This window comes from Lagenorhynchus albirostris, chromosome 2, assembly GCF_949774975.1.
Source record: "Lagenorhynchus albirostris chromosome 2, mLagAlb1.1, whole genome shotgun sequence".
Lineage (NCBI taxonomy): Eukaryota > Metazoa > Chordata > Mammalia > Artiodactyla > Delphinidae > Lagenorhynchus > Lagenorhynchus albirostris.
In genome coordinates this window covers 6509432-6536595 of record NC_083096.1, presented here as the reverse complement: position 1 = coordinate 6536595, position 27164 = coordinate 6509432, and the positions used below count along the sequence as shown (strand labels likewise).

The 27164-nt window shown below is 37.3% G+C and overlaps 1 long non-coding RNA gene across 1 annotated transcript in view; it reads left to right on the top strand.

Annotated features, from left to right (window-relative positions):
* The window catches only part of LOC132515658 (uncharacterized), a 125495-nt gene that overhangs the window by 85527 nt on the left and 12804 nt on the right, over positions 1-27164 (top strand). The window contains exon 4 of the long non-coding RNA XR_009539157.1: positions 9370-9794. This is a non-coding gene — a long non-coding RNA (uncharacterized LOC132515658). The remainder of the gene's footprint in view (positions 1-9369; positions 9795-27164) is intronic.

Genomic DNA, 27164 nt, shown 5'->3' with positions numbered 1-27164 from the left:
ATATTCAGAATGCTACATTCTTAAACTGACAGTTATTATTTTTGTCTGCCCATTTATTTTATCTTTTAAAGAATAGAATCCAGAAAGATGACCTGCATTTACTAGGTACTCAATAAAAGATAAACCAATTAAATCAAGTCTTTAATCATCACATTTTAAAATATTTAATCCTAAATTAACAAACAAGTCTTGTTTCACAGGAAGATGTAAGATATTTAAATATTTTTTTCATTTTCCACTTTTGTACACACTGTCTCTTTAGTTCTGAGGCTCCAAGAAGAGGTTATTGACATGGAGTTGAGACAGAGACCAATTCATTAATCAAACATAGTTTTGTACTTTGTAAAATTGTGGGAAATCAAGAATTGGGTAAGGATTATTGGCAAAGATATCAGATAAATAACCAATGGAATATAAAATTTAAGTAAATACTTAAAATATATTTATGAGAATAAAGAATATAGAGGAATATAAACATCAGAAAGCTGGCAATAATAATTCATTATTTGTAATTTAAAAAAAAATATATATATATATATTTTTTTTTTTTTGCGGTATGCGGGCCTCTCACTGTTGTGGCCTCTCCCGTTGCGGAGCACAGGCTCCAGACACGCAGGCTCAGCGGCCATGGCTCATGGGCCCAGCTGCTCCGCGGCATGTGGTATCTTCCCAGACAGGGGCACGAACCGGTGTCCCCTGCATCAGCAGGAGGACTCTCAACCACTGCACCACCAGGGAAGCCCAGAAATTGATATTTTTATGTCATTTTCAAGCAACTCCAAGGAATGATGTGCTTTCCACATGTTAATTCTTTTTGAACTTCATATTTGTAGTAGAAAAGATTAAATGTAATAGAGAAAACTGCCAATCTTTGGCAGAGTTTAGGATGAGAATCTTCCAAATTTGAAACATACAGCTATAAAAGGAGATTATAATAAATTTTGTAAAATAGCTTTTATAAAAATATTTGTTATTGGGGTAAAAAATATAATTTTATGACAGAAATTAAACATTTAGAATTAGAATCAGAAACACTTAAAAAATATGATTCATTTTGTCTTAAATTAATAATATATAAGCATTTGGATTTAAAGTATCCTATTTTCAAAGCATTGTACAAGTTCATCTTACTGAATTTTATGCCAGAATCCACCAAATATATTTTTATATTTTCCTATTTTCCATTTTCCTTCCCTTTGAAAAACTGTCCTGCCCCCATTGTGAGCATTCTTGGTGAGACTGTCTTTCAAAGTAACTTTTCCTCCACTGGCCCAAGAATGGGAAATGGAAATGTTACCAAACAAAGTCTATCAAAGACTTCTAAGGTCTGAATGATAGAAGTGATACAAGACTGGAAAAATTCAGAGTTGCTTCTTCTAAGGAGGTATCTATCCCATGATCTTCCACTACTGTGGGTTTCTAGTTTTCCAGAACTGCCTGGCTCCCATCCTTCCAGAGGTCTACCTGTGTGACTTTTCCTTTGGTTTTCATGAAATACTGCAAAATCATTCTTTCTTTAACTTAATCATGTTTGTTTTATATTACTGGCAATAAAGTAACCTAAGATGAAATGTTTACACAATGAATTATCTCAGAACTACATTGTCAAATACAGAATTAAAATGAATACATTTTTACATTTCATATCAAAGCTTTTATATATTTCTCATTCTAAAAGCTGTGTTATCAATATACCTAAATGACGTTAAAATATGTGTTAATTTTCTCACACAGATGACCTTTACAATGTTTATATATTGTTCTTGAGAATGTCATCAAAAATTAATAATTTTTTTAATCACATACATAATTGTTATAATACAAAACTCTACATGTGTTCAGTTTTATTTGTTTAGCCTCAGTAAATATTTTATGTATTTTTTTCTGTTTTTCTTTTTTTTTTTTAATTTGAAGTTATATAAGCTGTTCCCTCCTTCTTCCCATCATGCATCAATTGCTGAGGGCTCTAGGATTTTATCATACACATAGACTTAACTCTAAACCCTGGGTATTCTAGATCTTTATAATGTGAATTCCTAAAAGTGCCAGGTGTCTCATTATAAAATGAAAAAATAGTACCTAACTTCAATTTTATGAAGGCTAGTTGCTGTCATATATTAAAGAACCAAGAATCATTGACAGCACTATTTATATAAATTCATTCTGGGTATTGATACTGGTCTTATCTAATTTATAGAGAAATTTTAAAATTTATGTTTGAAAGTATTTTTTTGGTTTTTTTTTGCGGTATGTGTTCCTCTCACTGTTGTGGCCTCTCCTGTTGCGGAGCACAGGCTCCGGATGTGCAGGCTCAACGGCCATGGCTCACGGGCCCAGCCGCTCCGCGGCATGTGGGATCTTCCTGGACCGGGGCACGAACCCATGTGCCCTACATCGGCAGGCGGACTCTCAACCACTGCGCCACCAGGGCAGCCCTTGAAAGTATTTTTATTAAAATACATTTATAGCAGAAGGGGCTGCTCATCTATAAAGAAGTTTCCTCATGTTCCTTTTTTTGTTAATTTTTTACCCTTTCTGGGCAATTCACTGGTTTCTTTTTTATGGAAAGAGGGCAACAATGTGCAAGCTGAACAGTTCTTTCTGTTATCTGTTTATTTTTCTAAAAATATGCATCATCTATCCTCAGCTATCTTGAGGGGCTAAAGACATTAAAAAAAAGAAAACAAGATTTAATCACTTTAGAATTCTGCTTATCAGTACTGTTATTTATCTATGTAATGTTATTGTATATTTCCTTGGTTATATATCTCATTATCTATGTTGTTTACACTTGTCTTTTAAAATCTATGTTCACTGGAGGCAGCCTCTGTTCACCTTTGTTGTAGATGCTCCCCCCTCCCTCCCTGATAGAACTTATTATATAATCTTTCTTGAACTGCATTGTATTTTGTAATTATTCCCATGTTCCCTCCTTATCCTTCCTTTATTAGCCAACGATCACAACCATATTCATCCATAATTAGTGACACAGCCGTTTTAGAGTGAAAAAAATTACTACCATTATTTAGAACAGAAACTAATGCCAAAAAAGTCAGGCAATATTTTTTAACTAATCAAGATATGTTATAATTTAATCTACCTCAAGGTCAATAGTTAAAACTTCCATTATTGCTAATGTGAACTGCATGATGATTTTCCATCCCATAACTGCTCTGTGTTACAAGTCTTCTGCAGCTCTAGCAATGCAATCTATCCAATTCTTCAATCCAGTATTCCAGGAGCCATTTCAAATCCCTCCCAGTCTTTTTCAGCAACTTCTAATCCATGAACAAATCCTGTTTATAGCATTTACAATTTATACTTCAAATCCAGTTGTTTGGTGATATATCCACTGGCATTATCCTTATTCATAAATAACGTCTGCTTCAAAGTTCTGGAGGAATTAAATAAAATCTGGGTCACCCATTTATAAGCCCTAAAGTGAATGTGGCCAGAAGTAGTTATTGCTTTCATTAGAACAATTTGCTCCCGATTTGGGAGCAGAAGGAATTCTGCTTCACAACCTGTTACACAGTTTAACATCATTATGTAGTTTTGTTAATTTTAAAAAATTGAAATATAGTTGATTTACAATGTTTCGGGTGTATAGCAAAGTGATTCTGTTATATATATATATATCCTTTTTCATATTCTTTTCCATTATAGGTTATTGCAAGATATTGTGTATAATTTCCTATGCTATACAATAGGTCCCTGTTGGTTATCTATTTTATATATAGTAGTTTGTAACTGCTAATCTCAAACTCCTAATTTATCCCTCCCCCTCACCTTTCCTCTTTGGTAACTGTAAGTTTGTTTTTTGTGTCTGTGAGTCTATTTCTGTTTTGTAAATAAATTCATTTATATAAATTTTTTTGATTTCACATATAAGTGATATCATATGATATTTGTCTTTGACTTCACTTAGTATGATAATCTCTATGTCCACCCATGTTGCTGCAAATGGCATTATTTCATTCATTTTTATGGTTGAGTAGTATTCCATTGTATATATGTACCACATCTTCTTTATCCATTCATCCGTCGAAGGACATTTAGGTTGCTTCCATTTCTTGGCTATTGTAAATAGCACTGCTGTGAACACTGGGGTGCATGTATATTTTAGAATTAGAGGTTTCTCTGGATATATACCCAGAAGTGGAATTGCTGAATCATATGATAGCTCTATTTTTAGTTTTTTTAAGGAACCTCCATACTGTTCTCTATAGTGGCTGTACCGATTTACATTTCCACCAATAGTGTAGGAGGGTTTATTTTTCTTCACATTTATTGTTTGTAGACTTTTTGATGATGGCCATTCTGATGGGTGTGAGGTGATAACTTATTGTAGTTTTGATTGGCATTACTCTAATAATTAACGATGTTGAGCATGTTTTCATGTGTCTGTTGGCCCCCTGTATGTCTTCTTTGGAGACATGTCATTATGTTTTCCTAGAAGCCAATGAAGCAGAAAAAGTTTCTACCAAATAAATGTAATAACTGTTGGCTAGAAAGCACTTTAATGAGTCCATAGAGTAGTGACAAAAGAGTTTACAATTTCTGGAGAAAGTATGGACTCTGGGATTTAGATTGAAAGAGAGATGAAAATGATAGAAGCAAATTCCTCTAATATGAAAAAATCACATTTTTTCAAGTATCTCTTTCCACAAGGGCAGGCAAGACTTAAGCTTTAAAACTTCAATATTGCTATATATTATTTAGCTAATGGCATGTGTGCTTAAACCTCCTGTTAATATTGCTTTCAGTGACATAGCTTCTTTCTTTTGTTATATTGGAATAAAATAGAAATTATTGAAGACACAAGTTAAACAACAAGTTACAAAAAAGGTAAAGCGTAGAAGAAAAAATAGTGCTGTAAATTTTTTTTTTCTTTGCGGTACGCAGGCCTCTCACTGTTGTGGCCTCTCCCGTTGTGGAGCACAGGCTCCGGATGCATGGCTCAGCAGCCATGGCTCACGGGCCCAGCCGCTCCACAGCATGTGGGATCTTCCTGGACCGGGGCACGAACCTGTGTCCCCTGCATCGGCAGGGGGACTCTCAACCACTGCGCCACCAGGGAAGCCCTGTAAATTTTGATATACCATAATTTATAGAAGTCCCTTTACCCCTTTCGTTTGTGGAGTTTTTTTAAATTGAAGTATAGTTGATTTACACTGTTATTTTAGTTTCTGGTGTCCAGCCAAGTGATTCAGTTATATATATATATATATATATATATATATATATATATATATATATATATATAACTGAATATATATGCACGTATATGTACATATATATTTCTTTTCATACTCTTTATTATAGGTTATTACAAGAAATTGAATATAGTTCCCTGTGCTATACAATAGGTCCTTGTTGGTTATCTATTTTATATTTAGTAGTTTATATCTGCTAATCCCAAATTCCTAATTTATCCCTCCCCCTCTTTCCTCTTTGATAACCATGTTTGTTTTCTATGTTTGTGAGTCTATTTTTGTTTTGTAAATAATTTCATTTATATATTTTTTAGATTCCACATATAAGTGATATGATACTTGTGTTTGTCTGTCTCACTTCACTTAGTATGGTAATCTTTAGGCTCATCCATGTTGCTGTAAATGGCACTATTTCATTCTGTGTTACGACTGAGTACTATCCCATTGTATTTATGTACCACATCTTCTTTATCCATTCATCTGTCGATGGACATTTAGGTTGCTTCCATATCTTGCCTATTGTAAATAGTGCTGCTATGAATGTTGGAGTGCATGTATTTTTTCAAATTAGAGTTTTCTCTGGATATATGCCCATGAGTGGGATTGCAGGATCATATGGGAACTCTAGCTTTAGTTTTTTAAGGAACCTCCACGCTGTTCTCCATAGTGGCTGCACCAGTCTATACTGAGGAGATTATTTTTAAAATGTGTCTGGCTGTGTGTCAAGGATTGCCTTTTTGTGTGTATGCTTGGTTTGGAAATTGCTTTTCCCCCTCACCAACTGACTTTAACTATATTTATATGAACTGAAAAGAAGTCCTGGGACACAGCCTGTGAACCAACATTGAAACATTGCTTCTCAAAGCACAGTTCTAGCAGGAGGGACACGTTTGATGAATGAATGATAGTCATGTACTTAAATGAACTGAGGTTGTATCATCACCAAGTTGGAATGTAGAAAAAATACAGTTTTTTACAGAAGTACATAGATTTGGGGAAGCTATGGACAACTGTGAACCAATTCCAATTGACAAAACAGATTGTCTTAAATTTTTTAGGGGATAATTTTTGCAAGTAAATTGAGACAATGCTATCAGTACATACATAAGGTAATGTCTATATGTAATAGTAAATTAGCAAACTTCACATTTGAAGGAAATGGAAAGGACTATTTGTGTGGTTCACGTACTCATTTTTTTTATTAAGAATATATTAAATACTAAGGATTATCATGTTTGTAAGAAATGAGTAAGTTGTAATTCTAATACAAAGTAAATGCAATCAAAATGAACATATAACACACTTATGGCTATTTAATATGATAACTGTAATTTGCACCATGCTATGAAAATACATACTAAAAAAACATTTAATTTTCCTTCATCAAATATGGGAAGATATAATGTATGGAAATGCATTTTCACATAAAATACAATGCATTTTCCTAATTAAAAATAACAAATGCTACAGAAATGTTGGAAATTGATTGGTAGAAAACAAAGCCCACATATTTTCAATTCTGTGGCATTATTAACATGATGGCAAAAATAGGATAGAATTGAATGTAAACAGTAGTCAGGAGTATAAAGTGGTATGTCATTATTTTGATAAAAGTAGTGAAAATGAAAACACACCATGTAAAAACACTGATTTTGATAATATTGTATTCATCAGGTAATTTATGGCCTTCTTAGAAATTTACAACCTGATTAGTAAAAAAAAAAAAAAAAAAGAAAAAAATTTGGGAAGCAATGTACTGAGCTTCCAACCAAAAAGAGAAAATTAAAAAATAAAGGAATAAAAAACATGAACTAGTAAACTGATAAAAATAAAAACTAAGCAGTTAAGGGACATATTTTTTAACAAAGCTAAGAACTGTTTCTAGAAAACGAAAATAAAATAGACCAACATTGGCAAGTAAGTTCAAAGAAAACAGGTAGAACTTACAAATAAATAGCTTCAGACATTTAAAAAATATTTTAAAATAATTGCATATAGAAAAATTTAAAAAAACTAAAAATGTGTCATAAATAAATTTAGACCAATAGAACTGAAAATCTAAATGAACCTGGCAGTTTTAAGGAAAAATTTTAAAGTATCAAAACTGAAAGAAATAGGAAACCTTCTTTGTAAATGATAGAATAATGCCAATAAATTCTCTCTCTGTTAAAAATGGCCACCAATCTCAATCTGATCAAAAAAAAAATGATAAATGTACTGGGATGAAAAGACAGTTTACCACAATCTGTGCAAAGCTTCATGTTTTACAAGAAATTAGGTCTGTGGTTCATTATTTTGTTAGTCTCTTGCATTGATACCACATCCTATTTATACAACATCAGAAGAAAAACTTTTGCCTTTGGGTTTTCAAGGGAGAAGGATTTCCTTCAATCCTCTTAAGGTCCTTGGCTGGGTCTGAAAATTAAACTGACAAAGACAGGTTAACAAAAGAAAAGCATAGAAATGCATTTAATATAATTGCCATGTGACATGGAAGCAATCACAAGGAAACAAAAGCCTGAAGAAACAGACCTGCTTTTCTTCATGCAGGTTTGATGGATTAATGGAGAAATAGGATAGGTCAGACAGTACGAGGTAAGCGTAGGAAACAGGGAAACTTAGCAATGCCTCTTTGTTAGGATTCTTCTTGGAATCCCTTTGTCTTTGAAGAAAAGGATTTTTTTTTTTTTGGTCTGGATATAGGGAGGGCACTTCTCTTGTGAGGGTTTATGACCTGCTTCAGGGAAGAAGGAGGGGGATGGGAGGGCAGAGTGACCTTCCTGCTGTTTTCTCAAACTGCTTCCATTTAAAATATTCAATTGCCAAGGTGTCATATTTTGAGGTAGCATGTCCTGAAGCCACCAGGCTCTTTCTTTCTTTCTTCTTTCCTTTCTTCCCTCCCTCCCTCCCTCCCTCCTTCCCTCCTTTCCTCCCTCCCTTCTCTTCCTTCCTTTCCTTTCTTTCTTTTCCTTCCTTCCTTCCTTCCTTCCTTCCTTCCTTCCTTCCTTCCTTCCTTCCTTCCTTCCTTCCTTCCTTCCCTCCCTCCCTCCCTCCCTTCATTATAGTATAGTTTCTACAATACCAGGGATCATTTTCTGTTTATCTCTAACAGGCATACTACCAGTACCTATGTTTGAACAAAGTTAAGACTAAATTCTGCAATATTCATATTTTAGGTTATTTCTAATTCTTTGGGGAGTTTTAATCTTTGTTGACCTAAGTTATACTGAATAGATCATACTTAATGATACTTAAAGATAAGCCCAGTACTGGTTTTTCATCCCCCCATGCCCACCAATATTCAGATAAGTGAAACTGTATATTGGAAGGAAAATAATTTAAAAACCCAAAATTTTAAATACAGTCCTATTTGGTGATTCCAACTATACAAAATGCATGCGATGGGTGAAGAAGAGTTAACCATAAGATAAAATGAATGAAGAACTGCTATTTTTCTGCCAGATTGAGGAATATAGTGACTTACTTATATTACATATTACATCATAGTCCAAATTATTGACATTTTAAGGAATAGCATAATTAGAAATTCAATTTCTAAGGAGATAATAGCTCAGAATGAAATTGATCTTTACCTCTCAGACAAGATTCTCTCTTTAGCCAAATTCTATTCAGAATCCTCTGTGCTCTTTTTTGACTAGGACCCATCCTTCAACATGTCTTTAAGGAACCAATTTTAGCAAGAATCCTGCTGAGACAAGTTTGCTAGAATACCCCACCATCAATGTCTGATTGCCCTTGACATCGGACCAAATTTCTCATCCCTGACCATCCTTGAGGTGTGGATGAAAAACTGTTGCCTGCCATATCAGCAAACAAAGGGTGCTGCACCCATCAGGCCATCAGCCACTACAGCTGCCCCATGGTGATGGTGTGCCCTGAGGGAACTCGGATGGAGACAAACAGGCTGCCCACTGCCAAGCCCTCAAACATTGCAGCCACCCCAAACTGTACACCCTTAAGGGATACAGGATGGTAAAGAACAGGATACTGGCCCCAGACAGCTAAGGTGCATATCAAAGGAATGATTTCAATGAACTCAGACTCTTGAATTGTCCCATACATAGAAAAGTGCTAAATTCATTAACTAGAGACCTCTGGTTTTCTTTAACAGTAATTTTTTTTTTTTTGGCAGTGCCTTGCAGTCTGTGGGATCTTAGTTCCCTGACCAGGGATTGAACCTGCTCCCTCAGCAATGAGATCGTGGAGTCCTAACCACTGGACCACCAGGGAATTTGGTAACAGTAACCTCTTGATGTTCTGACTACCTGGTTTCTGTTGCAAAAATCCTTATGTATCCTGGCTCCTCCCTAATCTCTTTGAAGCAGTCCCTCAGAGCTGTCTGAGAGGCTGTCTTCTAGGCTGAAGTCCTCAGTTTTGTCTGCCAAATAAAACATAATTCTCAACTTTTAGAGGTTGTACATTTTTTTTTCAGTCCACAGTTTGACAGACAGTGAAGGGGCCCAGAGCAGACTCCTATCCTTCACCTGAACTCTACAAGGAACTGGAGCGTTGGTACTGGCAGAGGCCTTTCCTCCTCGGAAGTCCAGATGAATTTGGGTGAGTCTCTCCTGGTTCTCAGATCTCCTGATCATTGGTTGATTATCCTGAGGTTTTTAACAATTGGGGTATACTTGACTTAAAATGTTGTGTTAGTTTTAGGTGTACAGCAAAGTGATTCAGTTATACATATACATGTATCTATTCTTTTTCAAGTTCTTTCCCCATTTAGGTTATTACAGAATACTGAGTAGCGTTCCCTGTGCGCTAAACAACAGGTACTTGTTGGTTATCTATTTTAAATATAGTAATATGTATATGTCAATCCCAAACTTCCAATTTATCCCTCCCCTATACCCTTCCCCACTGGTAACCATAGGTTCATTTGCTAAGTCTGTGAGTCTGTTTCTGTTTTGTAAATAAATTCATCTGTATCATTTTTTTTTAGATTCCACATATAAGCTATATCACATATTTGTCATTCTCTGACTCACTTCACTTAGTATGATGATCTCCAGGTCCATCCATGTTGCTGCAAATGGAATTATTTCATTCTTTTTATGGCTGAGTAATATTCCGTGGTATATATGTACCACATCTTCTTTGTCCATTCATCTGTCGATGGACATTTAGGTTGCTTCCATGTCTTGACTACTGTAAATAGTGCTACAATGAAAACTGGGGTGTATGTATCCTTTCCAACTATAGTTTCCTCTGGATATACAGCCAGGAGTGGGATTGCTGGATCATATGGTAGCTCTATTTTTAGTTTTTTAGGGAACCTCCATACTGTTCTCCACAGTGGCTGTATCAATTTACATTCCCACCAACAGTGCAGGAGGGTTCCCTTTTCTCCACACCCTCAGCATTTATTGTTTGTAGATTTTTGATGATGGCCATTCTGACTGGTGTGAGGTGATACCTCACTGTAGTTTTGATTTGCATTTCTCTAATAATTAGCGATGTTGAGCATCTTTTCATGTGCCTGTTAGCCATCTGTATGTCTTCTTTGAGAAATGTCTAGTTAGGTCTTCTGCCCATTTTTTGATTGGGTTGTTTTGTTTTTGTTTTTACAAAGTTCTATTTATTTTCAATAATGAAATCAACACAAAAAAGAGGAATTAAACCTCTAATTTTTAAATCTAACACTGTTCTTAGCACAAAACTATCCTGAATAAATAAAAACACATTACTAGCAACCAAGTAAGACTTTTTCTCAAGGCTCTCTAGAGTTTTGTGTTTTAAACAAAACTGGATGGTAGGTAAAGAAACACATGCTAGAGACTTAACTGACACAGAGTCGAAGAAAAGGATAGCCAACAAACAGGCTCCCCAAATATAAGCTGACAAAAGGAATATGGGGTTTTCAAAGCAACCCAGAAATCAGAGTTCACTGCGGGATGCAAGGGTTTGGGACAGTCCATGTTCAAGGCCTTGTAATTAAATCTTTCCACATTCCTAGATTCTTGATTTGGAATCTATCATGATCTAGAGGAGCTTCTGCCACAGAATAGGAGGCTCTTTATTTATGCTTTCTGAAAAGACCCATCTAATTTTCTGCTTTGACTTTGTCACTAGCTCCTCTCACTGATACAGCAGGGATTCCATTCCAGAAGGCGATTATTACTATGTAAAACAACCTCTCTGTTTTTGATTTTTCTTTTACAAGCACACTGATACTGCCAGGAATTGGTTTTTTGATATTGAGCTGCATGACCTGTTTATGTATTTTGGAGATTAATCCTTGTCATTCTCATCATTTGCAAAAATTTTCTTACATTCCGTGGGTTGTCTTTTCATTTTGTTTATGGTTTCCTTTGCTGTACAAAACCTTTTGAGTTCAATTAGGTCCCATTTGTTTATTTTTGTTTATATTCCATTACTCTAGGAGATGAATCAAAAAAGACATTCCTGTGATTTATGTCAAAGAGTGTTCTGTCTATGTTTTCCTATAAGGGTTTTATAGTATCAGGACTTATATTTAGGTCTTTAATCCATTTTGAGTTTATTTTGTGTGTGTGGTGTTAGAGAATGTTCTAATTTCATTCTTTTACATGTAGCTGTCCAGTTTTCCCAGCAGCACGTATTGAAGAGACTGTCTTTTCTCCATTGTATACTCTTGCCTCCTTTGTGGTAGATAAATTGACCAAAATTGACCATAGGCGCCTGGGTTTATTGCTGGACTATTCTTTTTTTTAACATCTTTACTGGAGTATAATTGCTTTACAATGGTGTGTTAGTTTCTGCTTTATAACAAAGTGAATCAGCTATACATATGCATATATCCCCATATCTCTTCCCTCTTGTGTCTCCCTCCCTCCCACCTGCCCTATCCCACCTGTCTAGGTGTTCACAAAGAACCGGGCTGATCTCCCTGTGTTATGCGGCTGCTTCCCACTAGCTATCTATTTTACATTTGGTAGTGTATGTATATCCATGCCACTCTCTCACTTTATCCTAGATTACCCTTCCCCCTCCCCGTATCCTCAAGTCCATCCTCTAGTAGGTCTGTGTCTTTATTCCCGTCTTGCCCCTAGGTTCTTCATGACCATTTTGTTTTTTAGTTTTTTAGATTCCATATATATGTGTTAGCATACAGTATTTGTTTTTTTCTTCTGACTTACTTCACTCTGTATGACAGACTCCAGGTCCATCCACATCACTACAAATAATTCAATTTCGTTTCTTTGTAGGGCTAGTAATATTCCATTGTATATATGTACCACATCTTCTTTATCCATTCATCTGTTGATGGACACTTAGGTTGCTTCCATGTCCTGGCTATTGTAAATAGAGCAGCAGTGAACATTGTGGTACATGACTCTTTTTGAATTATGGTTTTCTCAGGGTATATGCCCAGTAGTGGGATTGCTGGGTCGTATGGTAGCTCTATTTTTAGTTTTTAAGGAACCTCCATACTGTTCTCCATAGTGGCTGTATCAATTTACATTCCCACCAGCAGTGCAAGAGAGTTCCTTTTTCTTGACACCCTCTCCAGCACTTACTGTTTGTACATTTTTTTGATAATGGCCATTCTGATTGGTGTGAGATGATATCTCATTGTAGTTTTGATTTGCATTTCCCTAATGATTAATGATCTTGAGCAGTCTTTCATGTGTTTGTTGGTCATCTTATATGTTCTTTGGATAAATGTCTATTTAGGTCTTCTACCCATTTTTGGATTGGGTTGTTTGGTTTTTTGATATTGAGCTGAATGAGCTGCTTGTAAATTCTGGGGATTAATCCTTTGTCAGTTGCTTCATTTGCAAATATTTTCTCTCACTCTGAGGGTTATCTTTTTGTCCTGTTTATCATTTCCATTGCTGTGCAAAAGCTTTTTCTATTAGGTCCCATTTGTTTATTTTTGTTTTTATTTCCATTTCTCTATGAGGTGGGTCAAAAAGTATCTTGTTATGATTTATGTCATAGAGTGTTCTGCCTGTCTTTTCCTCTAAGAGTTTGATAGTATCTGGCCTTACATTTAGGTCTTTAATCCATTTTGAGTTTATTTTTGTGTATGGTGTTAGGGAGTGTTCTAATTTCATTCTTTTACATGAAGGTGTCCAGTTTTCCCAGCACCACTAATTGAAGAGGCTGTCTTTTCTCCACTGTATATTCTTGCCTCCTTTATCAAAGATAAGGTGACCATATGTGCGTGGGTTTATCTCTGGGCTTGCTATCCTGTTCCATTGATCTATCTTTCTGTTTCTGTGCCAGTACCATACTGTCTTGATTACTGTAGTTTTGTAGTATAAAGTCAGGGAGCCTGACTCCTCCAGCTCCATTTTTCTTTCTCAAGATTGCTTAGGCTATTCAGGGTTTTTTGTGTTTCCATACATATTGTGTACATATTGTGAAAATTTTTTGTTCTAGTTCTGTGAAAAATGCCCTTGGTAGTTTGATAGGGATTGCATTGAATCTGTAGATTGCTTTGGGTAGTAGAGTCATTTTCACAATGTTGAATCTTCCAGTCCAAGAACATGGTATATCTCTCCATCTCTTTGTATCATCTTTAATTTCTTTCATCAGTGTATTATAGTTTTCTGCATACAGGGCTTTTGTCTCCTTAAGTAGGTTTATTCCTAGGTATTTTATCCTTTTTGTTGCAATGCCAAATGGAGTGTCTCCTTAATTTCTCTTTCAGATATTTCATCATTAGTGTATAGGAATGCAAGGGATTTCTGTGCATAAATTTTGTATCCTGCTACTTTACCAAATTCATTGATTAGCTCTAGTAGTTTTCTGGTAGCATCTTTAGGATTCTCTATGTATAGTATCATGTCATCTGCAAATGGTGACAGCTTTACTTCTTCTTTTGATTTGTATTCCTTTTATTTCTTTTTCTTCTCTGATTTCTGTGGCTAAAACTTCCAAAACTATGCTGAATAACAGTGGTGAGAGTGGGCAACCTTGTCTTGTTCCTGACCTTAGTGGAAATGGTTTCAGTTTTTCACCACTGAGGATGATGTTGCCTGTGGGCTTATTATATATGGCCTTTATTATGTTGAGGAAAGTTCCTCTATGCCTACTTTCTGCAGGGTTTTTATCATAAATGGGTGTTGAATTTTTTTGAAAGCTTTCTATGCATCTATTGAAATGATCATATGTTTTTTTTCCTTCAGTTTTTTAATATGGTGTATCACATTGATTGATTTACGTATATTGAAGAATCCTTGCATTCCTGGGATAAACCCCACTTGTTCATGGTGTATGATCCTTTTAATGTGCTGTTGGATTCTGTTTGCTAGTATTTTGTTGAGGATTTTTGCATCTATGTTCATCAGTGATATTGGCCTGTACTTTTCTTTTTTGTGACATCTTTTTCTGGTTTTGATATCAGGATGATGGTGGCCTTGTAGAATGATTTTGGGAGTGTTCCTCCCTCTGCTATATTTTGGAAGAGTTTGAGAAGGATAGGTGTTAGCTCTTCTCTAAATGTTTGATAGAATTCGCCTGTGAAGCCATCTGGTCCTGGGCTTTTGTTTGTTGGAAGATTTTTAATCAGAGTTTCAATTACAGTGCTTGTGATTCGTCTGTTCATATTTTCTATTTCTTCCTGGTTCAGTTTCGGAAGGTTGTGCATTTCTAAGAATTTGTCCATTTCTTCTGGGTATTCCATTTTATTGGCATATATTTGCTTGTAGTAATCTCTCATGATCTTTAGTATTTCTGCAGTGTCAGTTGTTACTTCTCCTTTTTCATTCTAATTCTATTGATTTGAGTCTTCTCCATTTTTTTCTTGATGAGTCTGGCTAATGGTTTATCAATTTTGTTTATCGTCTCAAAGAACCAGCTTTTAGTTTTATTGATCTTTGCTATCATTTCTTTCATTTTTCTTTCATTTATTTCTCATCTGATATTTATGATTTCTTTCCTTCTGCTAACTAGGGTTTCTTGTTCTTCTTTCTCTAACTGCTTTATGTGTAAGGTTAGGTTGTTTATTTGAGATGTTTCTTGTTTCTTACGGTAGGACTGTATTGCTATAAACTTCCCCCTTAGAACTGCTTTTGCTGCATCTCACAGGTTTTGGGTTGTCATGTTTTCATTGTCATTTGCTTCTAGGTATTTTTTGATTTCCTCTTTGATTTCTTCAGTGATCTCTTGGTTAAGTAGTGTATTGTTTAGCCTCCATGTGTTTGTATATCTTACAGATTTTTTCCTGTAATTGATATCCAGGCTCATAGCGTTGTGGTCAGAAAAGATATTTGATATGATTTCAATTTTCTGAAATTTACCAAGGCTTGATTTGTGACCCAAGATATGACCTATCCTAGAGAATGTTCCATGAGCACTTGAGAAGAATGTGTATTCTGTTGTTTTTGGATGGAATGTCCTATAAATATCAATTAAGTCCATCTTGTTTAATGCATCATTTAAAGCTTGTGTTTCTGTATTTTCATTTTGGATGATCTGTCCATTGGTGAAAGTGGGGTGTTAAAGTCCCCTCCTATGATTGTGTTACTGTTGATTTCCCCTTTTATGGCTGTTAGTATTTGCCTTATGTATTGAGGTGCTCCTATGTTGGGTGCATAAATATTTACAATTGTTATATCATCTTCTTGAATTGATCCTTTGATCATTATGTAGTGTCCTTCTTTGTCTCTTGTAATAGTCTTTGTTGTAAAGTCTATTTTGTCTGATATGAGAATTGCTCCTCCAGCTTTCTTTTGATTTCCATGTGCATGAAGTATCTTTTTACCTCCCCTCACTTTCAGTCTGTATGTGTCCCTAGGTCTTAAGTGGGTCTCTTGTAGACGGCATATATACGGGTCTTGTTTTTGTATCCATTCAACCAGTCTATGTCTTTTGGTTGGAGCATTTAATCCATTTACATTTATGGTAATTATCAATATGTATGTTCCTATTACCATTTTCTCAATTGTTTAGGGTATATTATTGTAGGCCTTTTCCTTCTCTTGTGTTTCCTGCCTAGAGAAGTTCCTTTAGCATTTGTTGTAAAGCTGGTTTGGTGGTGCTGAATTCTCTTAGCTCTTGCTTGTCTCTAAAGGTTTTAATTTCTCTGTCAAATTTCAATGAGATTCTTGATAGGTAGAGTAATCTTGGTTGTAGGTTGTTCACTTTCATCACTTTAGGTATGTCCTGCCACTCCTTTCTGGCTTGGAGAGTTTCCACTGAAAGATCAGCTGTTAACCTTATGGGGATTCCCTTACATGTTATTTTTTGGTTTTACCTTGCTGTTTTTAATATTTTTTTTTGTATTTAATGTTTGATAGTTTGATTAATATGTGTCTTGGCATGTTTCTCCTTCGATTTATCCTGTATGGGACTCTCTGTGCTTCTTGGACTTGATTAACTATTTCCTTTCCATAGTAGGGAAGTTTACAACTATAATCACCTCAAATATTTTCTCAGTCCCTTTCTTTTTCTATTCATCTTCTGAGACTCCTATAATTCGAATGTTGGTGTGTTTAATGTTTTCCCAGAGGTCTCTGAGACTGTCATCAATTCTTTTCATTCTTTTTTCTTTATTCTGCTCTGCAGTCATTATTTCCACTATTTTATCTTCCAGGTCACTTATCCGTTCTTCTGCTTCAGTTATTCTGATGTTGATCCCTTCTAGAGAATTTTTAATTTCATTTATTTTGTTTTTCCTCATTGTTTGTTTGCTCTTTAGTTCTTCTAGGTCCATGTTAAACATATCTTGTATTTTCACCATTCTATTTCCAAGATTTTGGATCATCTTTACTATCATTATTCTGAATCCTTTTTCAGGTAGACTGCGTATTTCCTCCTCATTTGTTAGGTCTGGGGGGTTTTCACCTTGCTCCTTCATCTGCTGGGTGGTTTCTGTCTTCTCATTTTGCTTAACTTACTGTGTTTGTGGTCTCCTTTTCACAGGTTACAGATTTGTAGTTCCCATTGTTTTTGGTGTTTGCCCCCAGTGGCTAAGGCTGGTTCAGTGGGTGGTGTAGGTTTCCTAGTGGAGGGGACTAGTGCCTGTGTTCTGGTGGATGAGGCTGGATCTTGTCTTTCTTTTGGGCAGGTCCATGTCTGGTGGTGTGTTTTGGGGTGTCTGTAACCTTATTATGATTTTAGGCAGTCCCTCTGCTAATGGGTGGGGTTGTGCTCCTGTCTTGCTACTTGTTTGTCATAGGGTGTTCAGCACTGTAGCTTGCTGGTAGTTGAGTGGAGCTGGGTCTTGGCGTTTGTGGAGATCTCTGGGAGATTTTCACCATTTGGTATTACGTGGAGCCAGGAGGCCTCTGGTGGACCAGTGTCCTGACCTTGGCTCTTCCTCCTCAGAGGCACAGCCCTGACACCTGGCCAGAGTACCAGGAGCCTGTCATCCACATGGCTCACAATAAAAGGGGGAAAAAAAGAAAAAAGGAAAAGGATAAAATGAAATAAAATAAAGTTATTGAAATTTAAAAATAATTATTAAGAATAAATTTTAAGTAATAAAACAAAAAGAAAGAAAGCAACCAAACCAGAAAAGAAATCCACTAATGATAAGAAGCGCTAAAAAGTATACTAAAAAAAAGAAAATGGACAGAGAGAACCCTAGGACAAATGGTAAAAGCAAAACTATACAGACAAAATCACACACAGAATCATACACATACACACTCATAAAGAGAAAGGGGAAAAAATATATATATCATTGCTCCCAAAGTCCACCTCCTCAATATGGGATGATTCGTTGTCTATTCAGGTATTCCACAGATGCAAGGTACATCTAGTTGATTGTGGAGATTTAATCTGCTGCTCCTGAGTCTGCTGGGAGAGATTTCCCTTTCTCTTCTTTGTTCACACAGCTTTGTTCCCTTCAGCTTTGGATTTGGCTCTACCTTTGTGTGTAGGTCGCTTGGGGGCATCTGTTCTTCACTCAGACAGGATGGGGTTAAAGGAGCAGCTGATTCAGGGGCTCTGGCTCACACAGGCCAGGGGCAGGGAAGAGTATGGGATGCGGAGCAAGCCTGCCGTGGCAGAGGCTGGTGTGATGTTGCACCAGCCTGAGGGTGCTGTGTGTTCTCCCGGGGAAGTTGTCCCTGGACCATGGGACCCTGGCAGTGGCGGGCTGCACAGGTTCCCAGGAGGAGAGGTGTGGATAGTGACCTGTGCTTTTACAGAGGCTTCTTGGTGGCGGCAGCAGCAGCCTTAGCATCTCATGCCAGTCTCTGGGGTCCGCGCTGATAGCCGGACCTCTCTGGAGCTCCTTTAAGCGGTGCTCTTAATCCTCTCTCCTCGTGCAGCAGGAAACAAAGAGGGGAGAAAAAGTCTCCTGCTTTTTCCCAGACTCCCTCCCAGCTAGCTGTGGCACACTCGCCCCCTTCAGGCTGTGTTCACGCAGGTAACCCCAGTCCTCTCCTTGGTATCTGGCCTCTGAAGCCTGAGTCTCAGCTTCCAGCCCCCTCCCACCCTGGTGGGTGAGCAGACAAGCCTCTCAGGCTGGTGAATGTCTGTGCGGGAATCTCTCTGCTTTGCCCTCTGCACCCCTGTTGCTGCACTCCCCTCTGTGCCTCTGAAGCTTCCCACCTCCGCCACCCGCAGTCTCTGCCTGCGAAGGGGCTTCCTAGTGTGTGGAAGCCTTTCCTCCTTCATAGCTCCCTCCCAGAGGTGCAGGTCCTGTCCCTGTTCTTTTGTCTCTTTCCTTTTTCTTTTGCCCTACCCAGGTATGTGGGGAGTTTCTTGCCTTTTGGGAGGTCTGAGGTTTTCTGCCAGCATTCAGTAGGTGTTCTGTAGGAGTTGCTCCACATGTAGATGTATTTCTGATGTATTTGTGGGGAGGAAGGTTATCTCCACGTCTTACTCTTCCGCCATCTTGAAGCTCCTCCCTGTACTTTTCTATCCTGTTCCATTGATCTATATTTCTTTTTTTGTGCCAGTACCATAGTCTGAAGTTAGGGACCCTGATCCCTCCAGCTCCATTCTTCTTTCTCAAATTGCTTTGGCTATTCATGGTCTTTTGTGTTTGCATAAAAATTGTAAAATTTTGGTTTAGTTCTGCAAAAAATGCCATTGGTAATTTGATAGGGATTGCATTCAATCTGTAGATTGCTTTGGATGGTATAGTCATTTTCACAATATTGATTTTTCCAATCCAAGAACATTGTATATCTTTCCATCTGTTTGTATCATCTTCACGTTCTTTGCTCAGTGTCTTATAGTTTTCAGAATGCAGGTGTTTTGTCTCCTTAGGGAGGTTTATTCCTAGGTATTTTATTCTTTTTGATGTGATAGTAAATGAGATTATTTCTTTAATTTCTCTTTCTTATGTTTCATTATTACTGTATAGGAAAACAACAGATTCTGTACATCAATTTTGTATCCTGCAGCTTTACTGAATTCATTGATGAGCTCTAGTAGTTTTCTGGTAGCATCTTTAGCATTTTCTACATATAGTATCATGTCATCTGCAAACAGGGACAGTTTTACTTCTACTTTTCCATTTTGGATTCCTTTTATTTATTTATTTTTCTTCTCTGATTGCTGAGAGTAGGACTTCCAAAATGACATTGAATCAAAGTGGTGACAGTGGATATCCTTGTCTTGTTCCTGATCTTAGAGGAAATGCATTCAGCTTTTCACCATTGAGTATGATGTTAGCTGAAGGTTTGTCATATATGGCCTTTATTGTGTTGATGTATGTTCTCTCTATGCCTGTTTTCTGGAGAGTTTTTATCATAAATGGGTGTTGAATTTTGTCAAAAGCTTTTTCTGCATCTACTGAGATGATCATATGGTTTTTATTCTTCAATTTGTTAATGTGATGTATCACACCGATGGATTTGCAGATATTGAAAAATTCTTGCATCTGTGGGATAAATCCCAGTTATTCATGGTGTATAACCTATTTAACATGCTGTTGGATTTAACTTGCTAGTATTTTGTTTAGGATTTTTACATCTATTTTCATCAGTGATATTGGCCTATAATTTTCTCTCTTTTTTGTGGCATCTTTGTCTGGTTTTGGTATCAAGGTGATGGTGGCCTCATAGAATGAGCTTGGGCGTGTTCCTTCCTTTGCAATTTTTTGTAATAGTTTCAGAAGGATAGGTGTTAATGCTTCTCTAAATGTTTCACAGAATTTGCCTGTGAGGTCATCTGTTTCTGGACTTTTGTTTTTTTGGGAGTTTTTAAATCACTGTTTCAATTTCAGTACTTGTGTTTGGTCTGTTATTATTTTCTATTTCTTCCTGGTTCAGTCTTGGGAACTCGTACTTTTCTAAAACTTGTCCATTTCTTCTGGGTTGTCCACTTTATTGCTTGTAGTAGTCTCTTATGATCCTTTGTATTTCTGTGGTGTCCATTGTAACTTCTCCTTTTTTATTTCTAATTTTATTGATTTGAGCCCTCTCCCTTTCTTTCTTGATGAGTCTGGCTAAGGTTTATCAGTTTTATCTTTTCAAAGGACAAACTTTTAGTTTCATTGATCTTTTCTATTGTTTTCTTGTCTCTATTTCATGTATTTCTGCTCTGAAATTTATGATTTCTTTCCTTCTACTAACTGGGTTTTGTTTGTTCTTCTTTCTCCAGTTGTGTTAGGTGTAAGGTTAGATAGAGTATTTTTTTTCCTTAGTATTTTTTTTTCCTTGTATTTCTATAAACTTCACTCTTAAGACTGCTTTTGCTGTGTCCCATACGTTTTGGATCACCATGTTTTCATTTTCATTTGTCTCTAGGTATTTTTAAATTTCCTCTTTGATTTCTTCAGTGATCCATTGATTGTTTAGTAGCATATTGTTTATCCTCCACGTTTTTGGTTTTTACACTTTTTTTTCTTGTAGTTGATTTCTAATTTTATCAAGCATTTTTTCTCACCACAATGCTGTATGATTTCAGTTTTCTTAAATTTACCAAGGCGCACTTTGTGGTCCAGCATGTGATCAATCCTGGAGAATATACCATGTGCACTTGGGCAGAATGTGTATTCTGTTGCTTTTGAATGGAACGCTCAATAAATATCAATTAAGTATGTCCGGTCTAATATGTCTTTTAAGGCCTGTGTTTCATTATTGATTTTTTGTCTGAAAAGTCCGCCACTAATATTGTGTTACTGTTAGTTTCTCCTTTTATGGCTGTTAGTTTTTGTCTTATATATTCAGGTACTCCTATGTCGGGTTCATATATATTTACAGTTGTTACATCTTCTTCTTGGATTGATCTCTTAATCATAATGTAGTGTCCTTCCTTGTCTCTTGTAACAGTCTTTAAAGTTTATTTTGTCTGATATGATACTGCTACTCCAGCTTTCTTTTGATTTCCATTTGCATGGAATACCTTTTTCCATCTCTTCACTTTCAGTCTGTATGTGTCTCTAGGTCTGAAATGGGTCTTTTGTAGACAGCATATATATGGGTCTTGTTTTTGTATTCATTCATCCAGTCCATGTCTTTTGGTTGGAGCATTTAAACCATTTATGTTTAATCTAATGATTGATAGGTTCTTATTGCCATTTTGTTAATTGTTCTGTATTTGTTTTTGTTTTATTTTTGCGGTATGCGGGCCTCTCACTGTTGTGGCCTCTCTCGTTGTGGAGCTCCGGACGCACAGGCTCCGGACGCACAGGCTCCGGACGCACAGGCTCAGTGGCCATGGCTCATGGGCCCAGCCGCTCCACGGCATGTGGGATCTTCCCAGACCGGGGCACGAACCCGTGTCCCTTGCATTGGCAGATGGACTCTTTGTACGTCTTTTTAATTCTCTCCTTTCTTCTTCTCTTAACCTGTGATTTAATGATTAATGTTGTATTTGGATTCCTTTTGTGTGTGTGTGTGTGTATATCTATTGTAGATTTTTGATTTGTGGTGACCATGAGGTTTTGATATAACACTCTATATATAAACAAGATTGTTTTAAGTTGCTTGTCTTTTCATTTCAAACGCATTTCCAATATCCTGCATTTGTACTCGCCTCATGATTGCTGGTTTTGATATCATATTTGTGTGTGGAAATTTGCTACCTTTAGTGTAGGTTTGCCTTTACCAGTGAGCTTTTCATTCATAATTTTCTTGTTTCTAGTTGTGGCCTTTTCTTTTCTGCATAGAGAAGTTCCTTTAGCATTTGTTAGAAAAAGCTGGTCTGGTGGTGCTGAATTCTCTTACCTTTTGCTTGTCTGTAAAGTTTTTGATTTCTCTGTTAAATCTGAGTGAGAGTTTGCTGGGTCGAGTATTCTTGGTTGTAGGTTCTTCCTTTTCATCACTTTAAATAGATTGTGCCACTCCCTTCTGGCATGCAGAATTTCTGCTGAGAAACCAGCTGATAATTGTATGGGAATTCCCTTTGATGTTTTTTATTGCTTTTCCCTTGTTGCTTTTAATATTTTCTCTATCTTTAACCTTTGTAAGTTTGACTACTATGCCTCTCATTGTGTTCCTCCTCATGTTTATCCTGCTTGGGACTCTGGGATTCCTGGACTTGGGTGACTGTTTCCTTTCCCATGTTGGGGAAGTTTTCAGCTATCATCTCTTCAAATATTTTCTCAGATCTTTTCTCTCTTTGTTCTCCTTCTGGAACCCCTATAATGCAAATGTTGTGTTTAATATTGTTCCAGATGTCTCTTAGACTGTCCCCATTTCTTTTCATTCCTTTTTCTGTTCTGCCCCAGTGATTTCCACCATTCTGTCTTCCAGCTCACTTACCCATTTTTCTGCCTCACTTATTAATTGGTGAGGTGAGGGTATCCCAACTAGTAATATCACTAGTGGCCTGAAGAGAATTATGATTTCTTCTAGAATAATTTCCTAAGGGCCATCCAATTAGATAGAGCGTTGGAGTGGAGAAATCCACCAAGGTAACCCAGAAGTACTGGATATGTAGATAATTGACCATAATCCTAACAATTGGATTCTGCATAAGACTGTGAAGTACATTTGGTTCATGAGCAAAACTGTGAGCAGTTGTCAAAGTAATTGGTATACAGACCTGGTCTGGCATCTTGGATCAGCTATCTACTTCACATGTTGTTTTCTTCTCATCCTGGTCTGATAGATTCTCCTTATTTGAACATTGTTTTACGGTGATTTTGAGGTCAGCTCTCCTCTCTATAGGCCAGTCCAGTGCAGGGGCCCTTTCTAACTGGAAATATTAATCCATGCATCAATTCTCTTCATGAGCTAGTTAAGAGTACCTGATAAGGGTCCTTCCATATAGGTTGGAGATGGTTGTTTAAATTTGTCTTCTCCAGTATGCATAATCATGTGGTTGCAGGTCACGGGGCGTCTGATCTTCATCCAAAAATAAGTTACTGAGATAAACTTCAGAAACAAACTTAAAGCGTCATTTTAATAATTCAATTAAATTTACAATAACATAAAAGCAAGGAGCTGTCTGGGAAGTGAGTCTTAGACAGGGAATACCAACTTCAATAACAAAACTAGAATTTAATATTCACTGAAACAATCTTTTTCTCTCTAAAATGACCCTCATTTCTACCAAATATAGACAAATTAAGACTAATCTGTTGGTTTTAATAAACTTGGCATGATGATGTATATAAGTGTAACTGATCATAGGCTCTTTTAAAATTTGCTTCACTGGGACTTTTATAAGCAATCTCAGATCGAAATTTTAAAGGCCTCTCAAGGCCAGGCAAGCCATGCCAAAGGCTTGTCACAGATTTCATCTTACAGATTTAGGTGAATTCCTCCCTTTTTCAAAGTCCCCAGAATACCTTCAGATTCCTGCATCTGTTAGGAGGTGACCTTCCTAATTTATCTGGTAAAGCTGTTAGGAACCTAAGAGTTTCCAATCTCTGGAGGGATCAGGTAGAAAGAAAAGATAAATGTTTCAATTCTGCTTACAAAGGTGTAACTTACCAAATTGCTGTGAGTCATAATTAGCTTGAGGGGAAGAGTTTTCTTAAATCTGGAAAACACAGATTAAAAGCCAGTAATGTTTCAGAGAGAAACCATAAATTATACCCATATTCACCAGTTCATCTGTCCTGTGTCACTAATTCTTTTTTTAAACAATTTTATGAAGCCATTAGCCTTCCCATAAGACTTCTTTTTTACCCAGTTCAGCAGTATGATCTGAAATTAATCAGAAACCTGTACTTGGAAAAAGTCCTCAGAGTAAAACCATAACTGACCATGACTGGCAAAAGACCTAAGAACGCATGATAAAAAACCTGATCATAATGAAACTGACAAAGAAGTTTGGTTATTTCTGTGACATTCAATATTAAAAGATAATAACTAGAATTATGACTGATAACATTTTACCAGGACATACTAGATTTGAGGGAGTGCCATATAATTACTAGAATGCCAATATTAACAACATTTACCCATACAACATAAACTAAGAAGATTTACTACTCATTTGACAATACTTCCCATGGAATTTAACACACCAAATGAACCTAATTAGCTTAATATCTCTCCTTGGGATGTTTCAGGGGTCCTTTGAAGCATCCCAAAGTTAGCTAGGGGTCAAAGGAACTTCATTACAATTTGATTTGGGAAGTTTGTCAAAAAAATATAAAGAGGGTTTAAAAGACTTGGTCAAATATCATAGATCACTGTGAAACAATACTTATTCACTTAACCAAAAGTGACAAAAGGTTTTAGAGGCAAATATGGAAAGTTATAGCAGATTACTGATTAAAGGTAAAGAAACTGTACAGTTATTAGAAGCAGATTAACAATCTAACAAGGCTTTGTCCTCTTAACAAAGAGTCAAACCCAATTCAAGTTTGCACCAGCTACCTTAAAAATTTATTTACTCCAGGAGAGCGGCCACAATGACAAAGCAGAAAGACCCTGAGGTCATCTCCTCTCACAAGCACACCAAAATCACAAGTATCTGCAGAACAACCATCAGGGAAAAAGACCGTAACCTACTGGAAAAGATCTTGTACAACAAAAGACACAAAGAAGGAACCACAACAAGATGGGTAGGAGGGGGAGAATTGTGATATAATCAAATCCTATACTCCCCAGATGGGCAACCAACAAACTAGAGAATATATTGCAGAAGTTCTCCCATAGCAGTGAGAGCTCTGAGGCCCATTATCAGTCTCTCCAGCCCCAGTATCTGGCACTGGGAACATGAGCCCCCAGAGCATTTGGCTTTGAAGGCCAGTGGGGCTTAACAGCAGGAGTCCCAAAGGACTGGGAGAAATAGAGACTTCATTAATAAAGGGTGCACACAAAATCTCACATGTACTGGGACCCAAGGCAAAAGCAGTAATTTGACAGGAGCCTGGGCCAGACCTAACTGCTGATCTTCGAGAGTCTCCCGAAGAGGTGGGGGACAGCGACATTGGTGACAGATATATTGGAGAACATTCAGTCACGTGAACACTACTGCTGCTGGCAGCTGACAGACAATATTGGCTCTTTAGAACCAAGACCTGGCACCACCCACCAGCCTACAGGCACCAGTGCTGGGATGCCTCGGGCCAAACAATTAAGTGGGTGGGGATACAGCACCACCCATCAGCAGACAGGCTGCCTAAAGACTAAAGAGCGCACAGCTGCCTCTGAACGTGCCCTTAGACATTCAGCCCCCTAGAGAGCCAAGACCCAACTCTACACACCAGTGGACAGGCACCAGCCCCTCCTTCCAGGAAGCCTGAACAAGCCTCTAGACCAGCCTCAACCACCAGGGGGTAGATACCAGAAGCAAGAAGACTGTGATCCAGGAATGCAGCCCAGACCCTACCCTAGGACCAGCCGGGCCCTGGCCCTGCCCACTAGCAGGCCAAAGCAACCTTCAGGACACCTCAGACCCCATACCCAGCAATGTCTGTGAACAATCCCCCTGCCCCAACAACAATGTGAAATGAGTTCTGGGATCCCTGGGCTCTGTAGCCAGACTCCAGGAACCAGCTCTGCCTTCCAGTAGTCTGGCACTAACCCCAGGATCTGGCTTCACCTGCTAGTTGGTGGGCAACAGCCCCAGTATTTTGGAACCCTGACTGCACCCACAGTGAGCCAGCACTAGCCCTGAGGCCCCCTAGGATTTTGCAAACAGCCACATCATAACCAGGCCCCATTAAACAGCATCATCCACGGAGGATAGGAAATGGAAACCAACCAGACTAGAGGCCAAACAAGCCTAACAGACTGCCCACATAGTCATCCTACCACCACAGAAAGACCCATGCAGCCCTCTTAGGAGAAACCACTAGTGCATTTAGCATGGGTAACAAAAGGGTAGTGCATGGCAGGGACTCATAAGATACTTCCTAGAGTGGGCCACTTCTCCAAGGTCAAGAAATGTAACTAACCTAACATACATAAAAATACTAAAAGCAAATTAGACAAAATGAGGCAGCAGAGGAATATATTCCAGACAAAGGCACAAGATAAAACCCCAGAAGAAGAACTAAGTGAAGTGGAGATAGATAGGTAATCTATCCAAGAGTTCAGAGTAATGATTGTAAAGATGATCAAAGAACTCAGGAGAATGGATGCACAGAATGAAAAGTTAGAAGTTTTTAACAAAGAGTTAGAAAATATAAAGAACAACCAAACATGGATGAAGAATACAATAACTGAAATGAAAAATACACTAGAGGAAATCAATAGTAGACTAAATGATTCAGAATAATGGATCAGTGAGCTGGGAGACAGAGTAGTGGAAATCATGGCTGATGAACAGGAAAAAAAAAGAAAACAAACAGGACAGTTTAAGAGACCTCTGGTAAAAGGTCAAGCACACTAATATTCACATTGTAGGGGTTCCAGAAGGAAAAGGGAAAGAGAAAGAGCCTGAAAAAATACCTGAAGAGATAACCACTGAAAACTCCCCTAACCTGAGAGAGGAAACAGTCACCCAAGTCCAGGAAGTGCATAGAGTCCAATACAGGATTAAACCAAATAGGAAGACACCAAGACACATTGTAAACCAAATAAGAAAAAATAAAGAGAGAATACTAAAAGCAGTAAGGGAAAAACAACAAATAACATACAAGAGGATTCCCATAATGAGATCAGCTGATTTTAGAGCAGAAATTCT